We start from the raw sequence: 13,145 nt of genomic DNA, 5'->3' as shown, positions 1-13,145 counted from the left end.
TTTGGCCTTCAACTCCCAGAAATCCTAACAGCTGGTAAACTCGCTGGGATTTCTGGGAGTTGTAGGCCAAAACACCCAGGGACACTCAGGTTGAGAACCACTGCTATAGAGGACCTCCTGCAAGTTGAGCTGGAACATAAATGGGTCTATTTGCTCTTCCAGAAGGTGCTCAGAACAAAGTTTTTTCACTTTTAATGTGTCCCATTAAAATTGCCATCCTTGTTAAGAGTTTTCTGAAGATGAGAAGTACTCGGTCGCATTTTTACATAATAGCCATTGTTTTAATCATCATTGAAATCCATCCATCCATGCATCATAATGATCAGTGTGAAGGTTTCAGGGTCTGCTTTCCCTTGTTGGAAATAGCAACCTTCTCGAGCCTCCACTAGTTATTTGTCATGTATATAATTGCTTGTGTGTGTATTGGTTTGCAATTTTACCTAACCTCTTTGTTGTGGGAGGGGCTGCAGATCATGTGATCAGAATTGGGCATGTTCAGACTCAGAGTCCATTTCAGTTTGTAGAAGACATTAGATCAGGTGTGGACAATCTTCAGCCCTTCAGGTGTTTTGGACTTCAGCTCCCACAATCGCTAACAGCCAGTAGGCTGTTAGGAATTGTGGAAATTGAAGTCCAAAACACCTGTAGGGCCGAAGTTTGCCCATGCCCGCATTAAACTCTTAGAGAGAGTAGAAGCCATCTGATGTCTTTAAAAGTTAGTATGTATTATTGTCAGAAGCAATGAATACAGTTTAGACTTCAATGCAGGAATAGTATGCTTTGAGACTTATTAGACTCTCAGAACAGAGAGATGCTTTGAACTATGGATTATTGTTTCTAAGGAAGATGCCCTGTGTTACCTACACAGAGAAACTACTACAAAATCCTATTGTAACTGGATTCATAAGCAAAGTTCCTGTATGCTGTATACATGAAGTTTGCGAGTAAACTAACTCTGTTACGTTTAAAGAAGACTAATTATTTTGTCTCTTGAGAGCATGATTTAAAGGCAAATACATTTTAAGGAACAATAGATGTTTTTGGGCAACTAAAGGAACACTTCTGAAACTCTGCTGTATATTTTTCCAAAAGGTCATTTGACTAGTGATTTTTTCCCCCAAAAAAGTTATGAATCCCATTTTCCAAATGATTATGGAGATTCACATTTTCCAAAAGCAACTGAGCAAAGCCCTTGTAGTGTAGGGGTTTGTTTTAACTTTTTGGCACAATTACATCCATTTGAGAAGCAGAGTATAATCCAATAAATATCGTATTTCATCACGTAATAGTCACATGTTTAATACTTTTTTTTTATCGAAAGAAGGGGGTATAAATAATTACCTGTTTGGGAAAAAAAATCTGTCTTTGATTCTCCAGAGACCTCAATTTCATCTTTCTTAAACTTCCATGCCTTGGAGAGAGGAAGGGAGGAACCATCCCCAAATGGCTCTGCGACTATTATGCAAAGAAATACTAATACTAATTTTTCCACCCAAAATATGAGTGTGTGACTATTATACAATGAGATACAGTAATTTAAATATCTCACCTGGTTGCTCTGTCAAAAAATGGGAGAAACCTTTCTGGTTCCTGTGTGTTAGTCCTTCATATCAACATGGTGGCGCATTCACCTAAATGTTACCCACAATGCTCTTTGATGTTCCACTTGGTGCCAGAGTGCTTGTTTTGGACAGTGCCATTTTACGTGTGTGCCTTGCATGGGGCAGGGAGCATTTACGGCCTCTCCTCCTGCCGCCCCCCCCTCCTTCTTTTCCTCCATCTGTCTCCTGAGTTCGCTGTGTGGAACAATGTGTCTCTCTGCGCTTTGTTAATTGGTGTGTCATCTGTTCCTCTGAGACCTCTCTTCAACATGAGCGTTGTTTTATTGAAGTGGTTTGAGTGATGTGTTAAACGAGGAGAGCGGAGGAAGATGTCTTCAGAAAGGCAAAGGTGCTGCTCCAGGAAGCCATCCAGAGTCAGGGCCATTAAAGCCACGCAGAAAGGGGCCGGGAAACATCTAGGGAGGGCAGCTGGAGGTGATGCCAGAGCAACAAAGTCCCCCTTTCGAACTAGACTTCTGCGTCGCTGAGCATGTGTATTTACTCTATTTACTTGAATCTAATGCTCACCTTTTTTGACTAAACGACCTTGCCAAAATCAGGGTGCACTTTAGATTGATGTCATACGGTCATTTTGGTGCTGAGCCAAAGCCAAATTGGAAGCTGCTTCAGGAGCTGCACCTAGAGCTACTCTTTGGGGGATGGCACCTCAAATTTAACTGCCATGGCTCAATGCAATGGGATCCTGGGATTTGAAGTTTGGTGAGGTATCAGGATCCTTTGGCAGAGAAGACTCAAGACCTTGTCAAACTACAGCCCCCATAATTCCATAGCATTGTACCAAGGCAATTAAGGTGGATTCATTCTACATCATAGATGCATCCCAAAGTTTTCCTTTCAATGGCTGGAAGCTTTAGTGTTCCAACGCTTTTGTTTTTAAAGAAGGGATTCTAAACAGGCGGCAACTGCAATGTATACCTTTTTTGGCTAAATTACAAATAATGCATTTTTACTGCTACGCATGACATTTGGCAGCAAATACTTCTTTTGATTTCAGGATTTTGAAAATTGACATGTGTATTAGATTCAATGTCTCACTAGACTCAAGTAAATATGGTATTTGGCTAGCTAGACAGTAAAACGAATGAGGTTCTTTCTGCTCCATCCTTTTCTGTGTGAAAAAAACTAAAGAAGGAGATAGGTCCATCATAATCCTGAGATATTTAGTAAAAGCAGTGATTTATTTACTTCATACATGCCAGGCTCAAGATTGCTTCTTGAAAGTTCAGAGAATTTTAACAAATATTCAGAAAAACTGTTAAACTATTTAGACATGATGGTGACTATTACACAGGTGCTGCCTATAATTTGGAAGACTGTGGGTCGTCTTGTATATCAGGTTTTAAGAAAGTAAATTGCTTTCTTTAAATCTGAAGCTTCATTCCAATTCCCTGAACTAACCTACCTTCATCAGGTATTGGTTTAGATGCTGTCTCTTCACCTCTGTAAATGGAAAGAAGGAGAAGACTGTAGGCTTGAAAATATCTTGAAGGCCTTGGTTCTCTTGACAGGAAAATGTCCACTTGTCCCTGAAATGCACTTGTATCGATTTTTAAGTATTTCAACACTGATTTGTGTATTTCAACAGTTACTGTGCCAATCAAACAGATAAGGTGTTTCCATCCCAAGAATCTAGAACAGGGGCCCTCAAACTAAGGCCTGGGGCCAGATACAGCCCTCCAAGATCATTTACTCGGCCCTTGCTCAGGGTCAACCTAAGTCTGAAACGACTTGAAAGCACACAACAATCCTATCTCATCAGCCAAAAGCAGGCCCACACTTTCCATTGAAATAGTAATAAGTTTATATTTGTTAAAATTGTTCTTCATTTTAATTATTGTATTGTTTTAAAGTGTTTTTTGCACTACAAATAAAATATGTGCGGTATGCATAGGAATTCATTTTTTTTTTCAAATTATAATCTGGCCCTCCAACAGTTTGAGGGACTGTGACCTGGCCCTCTGTTTAAAAGTTTGAGGACCCCTGATCTAGAAGAACCATGTAAATCAAAGAAAGGAGGGGTCTTTGAATTGGTTATTTGTTTCCTTAAAGATGCAGGTTTTGAGGAAGAACAATAGAGTGGCAATAGAGCACATGCTTTTGCACTCAGAAAATGCTGTTGCATTGCAAAGGCTTGAAGGACCTCTGTGTGAGATCTTAGAAAGCTGCTGCTATAAGGAGTGGACAGCTGTGGACTGGGTTTGAGTGGCATAAAGTAACTTGGGATGAGCCAGCCACTTCTGGCCACAAGTAGTCTAGACAAATAGCTTTAGGATCCAGGAGAATGAGTTCTAAATAGATCAGAATCCTGCCTCTCTCCGTTCAGAAATTAAGCCTTACTCACAAGGGAAATATTTGGGACACTGCGGTCTTCTTTGAAATGCCCTCAGTTGTAGGAAGGAGGCTTTGGGACATCTCCTTTTTGTTCCCACTGGTATTAAAAGAGATAAATTGGGCAGGAGCAAGAGAGACACAAGGCACCCATGGGATCTGGTTATGAAACCCACAATATTGTGCTGGGACCACCATGGTCACCTATGTGCTGTAAAATAAAAAAACCCAAAACTTCTCACAACGATTCTTTGGGGTCTTTTGCATGAGTGGTGCCATCATTCCTATCTGCTCTTTTTTTTTTAAGCAGATTTCTTTGGGCCTCAGCTTCTGTGCAGGTCTTGGGTGAAGCAGCAGAAGCTGTAACATCAAAAAGGCTTTTGAAATGATCATCCAGATGAGGCCTTCACTGGCTCCACTTGCCTCTTTTTAGATAATTCTTTTATTTAAATTAGTATTAACAAGTGGAGATCGTGATTTCTTAGAACAATATAAAGCAAAGACACAAACTTGACCCATGGCTGGGAGATCCCAAACAAAAATGTCGAGAATACAGGGCTGTCCAGATTTCCAGTCCAAGCTCTGTGTTGCACTCCAGACCAGGAAGCACCTCTGTACTTAACCATCACACTCCAGTCCAAGTGAAATCAGCAAAGCAGTTTATTGAAGATTGTACAAAAAGCATTTCACCGAAAATAGTCAAAACTTCGAAGTCTATAAGTTTAAAATAGTCCAAAGGATGAAGGTACAAGAGTAATCCAAAATCCCAAAGCAACAGAACGTCCAACACAGGAATACAAGAAAACCAGGAAATACAAGACAGCATAGAATCCAATACAAAAATCCAAGAACAATCCTTCAAACTTGGAAGCATGAAACAGGAGCAAAGACATGGAACTAGAATTTCTTCAGAAAGCTTGACTAGAACTTGGCAAGAGCTGTTGCTTCAATTACCAACGTTGACCAGACTTACTTGGAAATCCCCCCGGCCTCTCTAATATACACATGAAATCATGTCTTTTCCCATGACTTCCTGATACAGGTCTCTTCTCTAACAAGCGCTGTGACCTTCGGAAATTCTATTGAGCAGCACGAAGTTTACAAAACCTGAGTCTCCTATCAACCAACTCATTATCTTGCAGCTCATTATTCTCTCCACCTGGAATTTCAGCCTCTGAACTCGTTTCCCTAGAGAATGGATCTTCTGTACCATCTTGGCACCTCTCTGAAATGTGACCTTCACTAACTGCTGGAGACACAGATTGATCATTTTCAGGACTTAAAATCTCATTGGCCCAATTCCCATGATCCACTTCCCCATTTACATTGGTATTAGCCACAATCATGGGCCGAACGACAACACTTTGTGCCGTTCCTCTGCTTCTGCAAGTGTTGTTGTTCGGCCCCTTTGAAAGTCGCATTGCCCCCTCTTTTAACTTGGAAGGTTCAAGTAGTTGTTAACTGAGCATACCAGATGGAGAAAGGGACCTTTCAATAGCTTTGACATGATTTCATTTAAACAGCATCAAGTATTTATCATGTAAGGTTTCCAACTTACTTTAGCCTAATAAATAAATCCACCCTATTCAAGGATCCAGCCAATGATGTCAATAGCTACAAAGCGCTTTCTTCTAGCAGACCAAAGGGTCTTTAAAAATACCTTTATAATAAAATGTATAATAAAATAATTTTCTCCGTAGGCATTATAACTATTTCTATGTCTCTCTATAGACCCTGCATATCTGTGGGCCTGATATTTCAGTTTCATTTATCCATGTTGAACAAGCAATGCCTTCCCTAGGCATTTTCTTGATCTGCCCCAGCAAATCTATGGGACTCTTAGAAATCTTTCTTTTCAATGGGGTTCACCATTATCCACGGTTTTGCCTATCTGTGCAAAGTCTGGGAATGTATCCCCTGCAGATACAGAGGTCCTGCCGCATTAAGCAATGGTGCACAGATTGGTGGAGACAGAAGGGCTGTGCCTTTCCCCCTCAGGCTGCCAGTAATGGAGGAAGCCATAGAGCCAATGCTTGGTTTCTGTGACTTGCTGAGACAAGGTGACAGCTGGCAAAGAAAAGAAAAACCCAGTTCATTTATTTCCCTTTTGCAGTTGGTTATTTTGTATTACTCTGCATTATCAAAAAGCCTCCCTCTTTCTCATAACGTCAATTCAGTTGGCCCCCAGGATGGTCTCTAAACTGTCTCTGGAAAGACCATGACTCTTTTTAACCCTATGTTTGCATTATCACCTATTTTTACATGGAAATTGATACCGAGTTAAATTTGGCGTACACCCAGTCCAAGATGTAATGTTATATATTTGAAACATCTTTATACCACTCCTGTCTAATGTGTACAAGAAGTTTGATAACATATTAGTTGGAAACCTAATAAAATTAAACACCAATATCGAACAAAACAAAAGCAAGCCAGATTGAAGAATTCTACAAATGTAAAGGCCTGATTATGACAGTATTGTATTGTTTGCAGAAATAGTACCTCTTTTCAACTAACAAGGTTAGTTGTTATGCTTAAGAAACTTTGTTTTTGTGGCAGCCACAAACTAGTTTGAATGTATTGTCGAAGGCTTTCATGGCCGGAATAACTGGGTTGTGTTGGTTTTCTGGACTATATGGCCATGTTCCAGAAGCATTTTCTCCAGACGTTTTGCCTACATCTATGACAGGCATTCTAACCTCTGAGGATGCCTGCCATAGATGCAGGTGAAATGTCAGGAGAGAATGCTTCTGGAACATGGCAAGACAGCCCAGAAAACTCACAATAACCTAGGTCGAATGTGTTGAGACTCAATGAAAAACTAGAGCAAAATGTGCTGCAGGATGTCCCTCCCGCAAAAACAATTTTTTTTGCAGTTTAATAAACTTTTTCCATATTTTTAATTGGAGGGTGACATTTATAACCCAGGAACAAAAATAGTTCCTGGGTTATAATACTGGCTACTAGTATTTAAAAACTCTAAAATTAGGACAGTAAATAAAGAACAACACTCTGAAAACAGGGGAATTCCAGACATGAAACAATCAGGGCCAGCTAATGCCTCCCAGCAAAGGATTCCCCCAGGCAGGAATCAGCCAGGCCTTGAAGCTGCAAAGCTTTGCAATGCTAATCAAGGTGATTAATTGCAACAATCACACTTGCCTCCAACGGACAAGAGTTCTTTCTCCTACCCTGGACTTTCCACAGATATATAAACCCTCCTTCCTTAGTTTCCAATATCCTCACAACCTCTGAGGATGACTGCCATAGATGTGGGCAAAACGTCAGGAGAGAATGCTTCTGGAGCATGGCCATGCAGCCCAGAAAACTCATAGCAACCCAACAAAAATAGTGTTACATAGTTCAATTCCTAGAAGTTTCTGCAAAGCCAGTGGCTCTGCTTCACGGGACGGTAACACATCTGCGATCGATCACATTTTTCAAACAATGGTGTGATTGTGTATGTGAGAGAACATGCATTATTGTTTGTTCTCTTGAGTTTTTCCCCAAAGGAAGATTCTCTGCATAGAATATTCTTCTACCTTGTGACGAAAGACGCCGATGTCCAGCCTTAGCAGTTGTTTGGTCATGGTAGAAGGGGAAGGAAAGGTTCCAGTGCCGAAGGCCCAGGTCATGAATTAATAATTGCCTCTGTGGCTGGTGAGGACCATCAGAAAATCTGGGAATGGAGAAGAAGTTGCCTCGCAGAGTGCTATCAATCACCCAGTGACCATAACTTCGAGTAATTAGTGTATTTTATGGGGCTCTGCTTCAGTGGCTTGGAAGCGCATATGTTCCAGTCAGAGCGAAACTTAGCCGGCGTAATATTCCAGAATGATTTATCCACTTGCTGCACTGGGAGGTAACCCTATATTAGGAGAAGATTGTGAGCTAAGCTGCAATAAAGTGTAAGTTTAGGTAAAGTTTGCCCAGGTTGAGACCTCAATGCATCATTGCTTTTTCCCTCTGTAGTCATTGCTGGGCAGCTTTGGAAACAAATAAGACAATTACTTGAATAGAGTAGGATATGAGCACGTAAAGAAGTATATAGGATTATCCTACAATGGCACCTTGCTGTTGTCCCCTTAAACCAAGATTAACTGGAAAGCTTCTTCTAGTAAAGGTTTGAAGTAGCTCAGGCCCCATGGCCGTATAGTCTGTTTTGATTCATTGCCACCCAAAAGCATCCAGGAAACAGTTTATGGGCACATTGGGACGGCATAAAGCGATGTGTCCAAAATATGTAATCACACGACTCTGAGTCCAGCTTCCTATTTTCCGAGTGTTCTTTGTGTACTGCATGCACCATCTGTGTGCCTGGTGCTTTTCAGCGCAAAACAGACCCTGCCCCGGGGGCTCATGACCTAACACTCGATACAGGGAATCAACACAACGAGGAGAGCCAGCAAAAAGGAAGGGGGCTTTGCTGTTGTGTTTGCAGGATTACTGTTGGGTGTGGGAGCAAAACGTTGTGCTACTGGCTTCACAGGGAATGTAGGTTTTGAGGAGGAATTAGAGGAGAGTTGTCTTGGAACCACACAGCGTTCTGTAAGTGATTTGTAACTCCAGATTATGCAGATCTCAACCCTCAAACATTTGTTTATGTTTGTTAGAATCACAGAATCCTAGAGTTCGAAGGGACTCGGAGGGCTGTCTCTTTGAACACACAGGAATACACAACTATAGCATTCCTGAGAGATGGCCATCCAACCTTTGCTTAAAACCTTCAAGCAGGAAGAGTCCGTACCCTTGAAAGCAGTTCATTCCACTGTCAAACAGCTCCCACAGTCAATCCTTTATTCCCTAATATTGAAGTGTTATCTCTTCTCTTGTGATTTGAATCTGTTGGTTTGTGATCTAGTTTCTGGAGGAGCAGAAAACAGGCTACCTGACATCCGTTCAGCTATTTTAAGGATGGCTGTCATGTCACCTCCTTGTCTTCTCTTCAAGCTTTTATTTATTGTTTCAGAAGCGAATTGAGGGTTGAGGGTACAGTTAAATGCATTTGAAAACACAAACAATGTTTTTAAAAACTTAGCATTATTTTAAATGTCCACTTGGAGTGCCTCTGATGTCACTGTGAGAAGCTCCTCTGTTGTGCATGTGGCAGGGCCCAGGCTGCATTGTAGTAGGTGGTCTGTGGTTTGTTCTTCTCCACACTCACATGTCGTAGACTCCACTTGGTAGGCCCATTTCTTAAAGTTAGCTCTGCCTCTTGTGGTGCCAGAGCTCAGCCTGTTAAACACCTTCCAGGTTGCCCAATCTTTTGTGTGCTCAGAAGGGAGTTTCTCATCCAGTCTCAGCCACTGATTATGGTTCTGGGTCTTAACTTGCCACATTTGGACTCTTGCTTGCTGAGATATTCCTGTGATTATCTCTGTAGATCTTAGGAAGCAGTTTCTTGATTTAAGTCAGGGGTCCTCAAACTAAGGCCTGGAGGCCAGATACGGCCCTCCAAGGTCATTTACCCGGCCCTCACTCAGGGTCAACCTAAGTTTGAAACGACTTGAAAGCACACAACAACAACAACAACAACAACAACAACAACAATCGTATCTCCCATTGAAATACTAATAAGTTTATATTTGTTAAATTGTTCATTTTCATTATTGTATTGTTTTCAAGTGTTTTTGCACTACAATTAAGATATGTGCAGTGTGCATAGGAATTTGTTCATTTTTTTTCAAATTATATTCTGGCCCTCCAACTGTTTGAGGGACTGTAACCTGGCCCTTTGCTTTAAAAGTTTGAGGACCCCTTATTTAAGCCATTGACATGCTGGCTGATATCCGAACAGAGGGTGGGCCGGAGATGTCAATGCCTTGGTCTTTTCATTATTTGCTGCTACTTCCTGACGGATGTCAGGTGGTGTAATACCAGCTAAATAGTATAATTTCTCCAGTGGTTATGTAATCCTAACTGCAGAAGTCTTCCAATATGTTGTTTCTACATCTTTGATCACCTTGGTCTGTCTTCTTTGGATATTGTTAGGTTGCTCCCGACCATCATACAATCTTTAAGTTCATTGCTGGGATGGTGGGAAATGCCTTGTTTGACCATAAGATTGAAGGTATTGATTTTGAGCCATCCATTCCCAAAAGTATTTGCATAAGGATGTTATATAGATTAAGAAGGTGCCTAGGATGTAATGGTCCTCCCTCTATATGTATGTATAAAGTTATTTCTTATTTTTGGAGAGGAAAACTTTGGGCTTAATCTCTCCTGTCCGGCCATCCTTGTTGATCTCAGTCTCAACAAAGATGGCTGCCCTGTTGCCAGGGTTGACGTTGGGGTCCCTCATTCCACAAGTGACAGGCTTGTGTTCTTGTACATTAAAACATGGATGCTTTCTTCCTTTGCTCGCTGGCTTTGTGTTGCTTCTAAGCCCCAGACGCTTTGGAGTGCGGCTGCAAATTACAGGCAGAAGATTAAATTAATTTGTAACTCTTTCCCGGCCCACTCTCTTCTTCTGGACCTGTGTGTCCGTACTAAATCCATCTCATTTAATTGAAACCCTATTTCAAGGTGGTTTGTGTCTCTGTTCTTTGTGGCCAATTTAGTCTCCAAAGCACTTTACCATGGGCAAATTGCGGTTATATCCTCCCAGATTCTCTTTTAAACTCTGTAAGACGAGGGCAGCGGAATTGGTATTGGGAGAAAAGAGAAAACGAGAGGTCCACGCCGTGGGTTTTGTTTTTGTAGTATTTAATATTTATCAAGGTCTTTATCAGTAGAATTTGAGGCGATTGTCTCTGAGAGTCGACAAATTGGCCTTGAAAATGAAATCCTGCTGCATGAGTTCCAGGTAATCCACTTGTTATGTCTGGGTTAGAAGGGGAAAAAAGTTCCCTGCGCCTGAATGTGCCGAACCGGCGGCCTCCGTCTAAATGGAGGGTTTAACTGCAGTGCACAATCTAAATGCAAAATCCCGGGATGGAGATTTAATTGTGCAAAATGTGCACAGAGTAATTAAGAACAAATTTTAGAACATTTCAGACTATAAAGTCCCTTCTTTAGCTCGATCACAAGCGGTATTTCTAAGTGCTTATTTTCAATTTGCAGTTATGCGGAGAAACATGGAATGCGTCTAAATAAACCCATCCTGTGCTCTTCGGGATAAACTGTAAATTAAAAAAACAAACAAACTTGCAAGTTGTGCAGAGCAATCTCGGGAAAGGGGGACAAGAGACTTTATAGCCTCATTGTCCTTAAGAGGAATATTCAAAGTGTTCTTGCCTCACTTGCTTCTCGAGAGGAATAAAGTCAAGGCATCAGAGTTGAGTATTGGGTCCTGAACTGATAAAAGATGCAAAGCTGGGATTGATCCTGTGCATTGGGAAGACCCAACTTTCTCCAAAGTTAACCGTACTCACCTTAGCCCTTGCTTTAAAAAGAGTGGTGTCTTAAATGTTGGGGGTTTCATTCAAGTGTTGAGCTTCAACATTACTTTGGCAAGTTTTTCTGATTGTTTCTTCAAGTGGATTTGGTTTGTGTTCACTGCAGTTTTGTGAGCCTGACTTTACAACAAAAGAAAGTTAAGACTTCCTATTTTCTGAGCGTTCTTTGTATCTAGTGTTCAGGGTAACGCTTACTGGTTGCAGCTCTGGAGTTCTAGAAATCACTCCAAGAGTCCCGTCCATTTTCAGGTAGGCATTCTGCTTCAGATTGGATGTGGAAATTCTTAGGAATTCTGCTATTTAGTTGATGGAATCATATAGTTTGATTCCAAACATGAGCTCCTGGTGGTGCAATGGGTTCAACCCTTGGGCCGGCAGGACTGAAGACTGACAGGTTGGAGGTTCGAATCCAGGGAGAGTGCCGATGAGCTCCTTCTGTCAGCTCCAGCTCACCATGTGGAGACATAAGAGAGGCCTCCCACAAGGATGGCAAAACATCAAAACATCTGGGTGTCCTTTGGGCAATGTCCTTGCAGACGGCCAATTCTCTCACACCAGAAGTGACTTGCAGTTTCTCAAGTGGCTCCTGACACACACAAAAAATATCCAAACTTACCTTATGCAAGACCTTTGTACAAACTTATAGTTTGATCTGATGCTTCTCAAAAATGGCATAAATGATTGTGTTGTTACTGATATATCTGAATGAATGCTGAGTCCAATCTGCAATGGATGGTCAGTGCCCTTCTCCCCAAAGAAGATCTACACAATATTTTTGAGTTATTAAACCTTTCCATCATCTCACACAATATTTAATGTCCTAAGAGGTACATCTCAGAATCCCTTGGTATCCACTGGGGTTTGGTTTTACAGGACCCTCTGTGGATGCCAAAACCTGTGGATGTGCAAGCCCTGTTTTATACATTGTAGTAAAATAATATCCATCCGAAAAAATGGCAAACAAACAAGCATCAGAGAGAACTCATGGATCGGCGAAATAGTGCAAAGCCATAGCTCCTTATGGAGAGAAAAAGGGGATAATAATAATAATAATAATAATAATAATAATAATAATAATAATAGCAGCAGCATAATGCTCACCAACATAATGCAAATGAAGTTTGCTTTTTCTCAAATATTTTAACGCCATAGTTGGTTGAATCCATCGATGGAGATCCTGTGAATATGGAGAACTGGGTATATATCATAGAATAGTGGCTTTTGTTGTACAATTTAGTGCCTTGGAGTAGGAAAGCTAACTTCTAACCTAAGTGCTGATTTGTCTATTTATTGGTCACATGCTAGGGCATTCCTATGCAGGAAAAGTACAATCAAAGCACACCCAACAGATGACCATCCAGACTGTTTCAAAGCCTCTAAAGAAGGAGTCTTCACCAGACTCTGAGGCAGAGACTCTTGCCTTTCCTTGGTGACGCTATTGTGATTACCATTGGTCTGGGAGTGACTTTTCACTCTGTCAAATTAAAAACAGGATCCAGGGTTGTTTTTGCGTCGCATCGAAATCTCCTCTTGCAACCACATGGATGTCTAACAGATATGCAGAAGGGGGCCACACTTGTTGGCTGCTCATCACCTGTGGGAAGTTACTCTGAAATATACTGGGAGGAAAAATTGGAATAATCAGGGAAGATTGGATAATGGAGATTCAAATGAGGAGGGTCCCACTGCGTTGAGGCGTCGATCTATTAACTTGTCAAGCCCATAGGATTCTACAGCTAAGCGGGGCAATGAAAATATGGCCCCGAACCAGCAGCAGAATGGGACGGCTTTCCTGATT

At 41.3% G+C, this 13,145-nt stretch overlaps 1 protein-coding gene across 2 annotated transcripts in view; it reads left to right on the top strand.

Moving 5' to 3' along the window:
• MAP2K5 (mitogen-activated protein kinase kinase 5) overlaps nucleotides 1-13,145 on the top strand; it is a 145,199-nt gene that overhangs the window by 80,990 nt on the left and 51,064 nt on the right. The window lies entirely within an intron of this gene.

Source organism: Anolis sagrei, chromosome 9 (genome assembly GCF_037176765.1).
Source record: "Anolis sagrei isolate rAnoSag1 chromosome 9, rAnoSag1.mat, whole genome shotgun sequence".
NCBI lineage: Eukaryota > Metazoa > Chordata > Lepidosauria > Squamata > Dactyloidae > Anolis > Anolis sagrei.
This window is presented reverse-complemented; position numbering and strand designations above follow the sequence as displayed.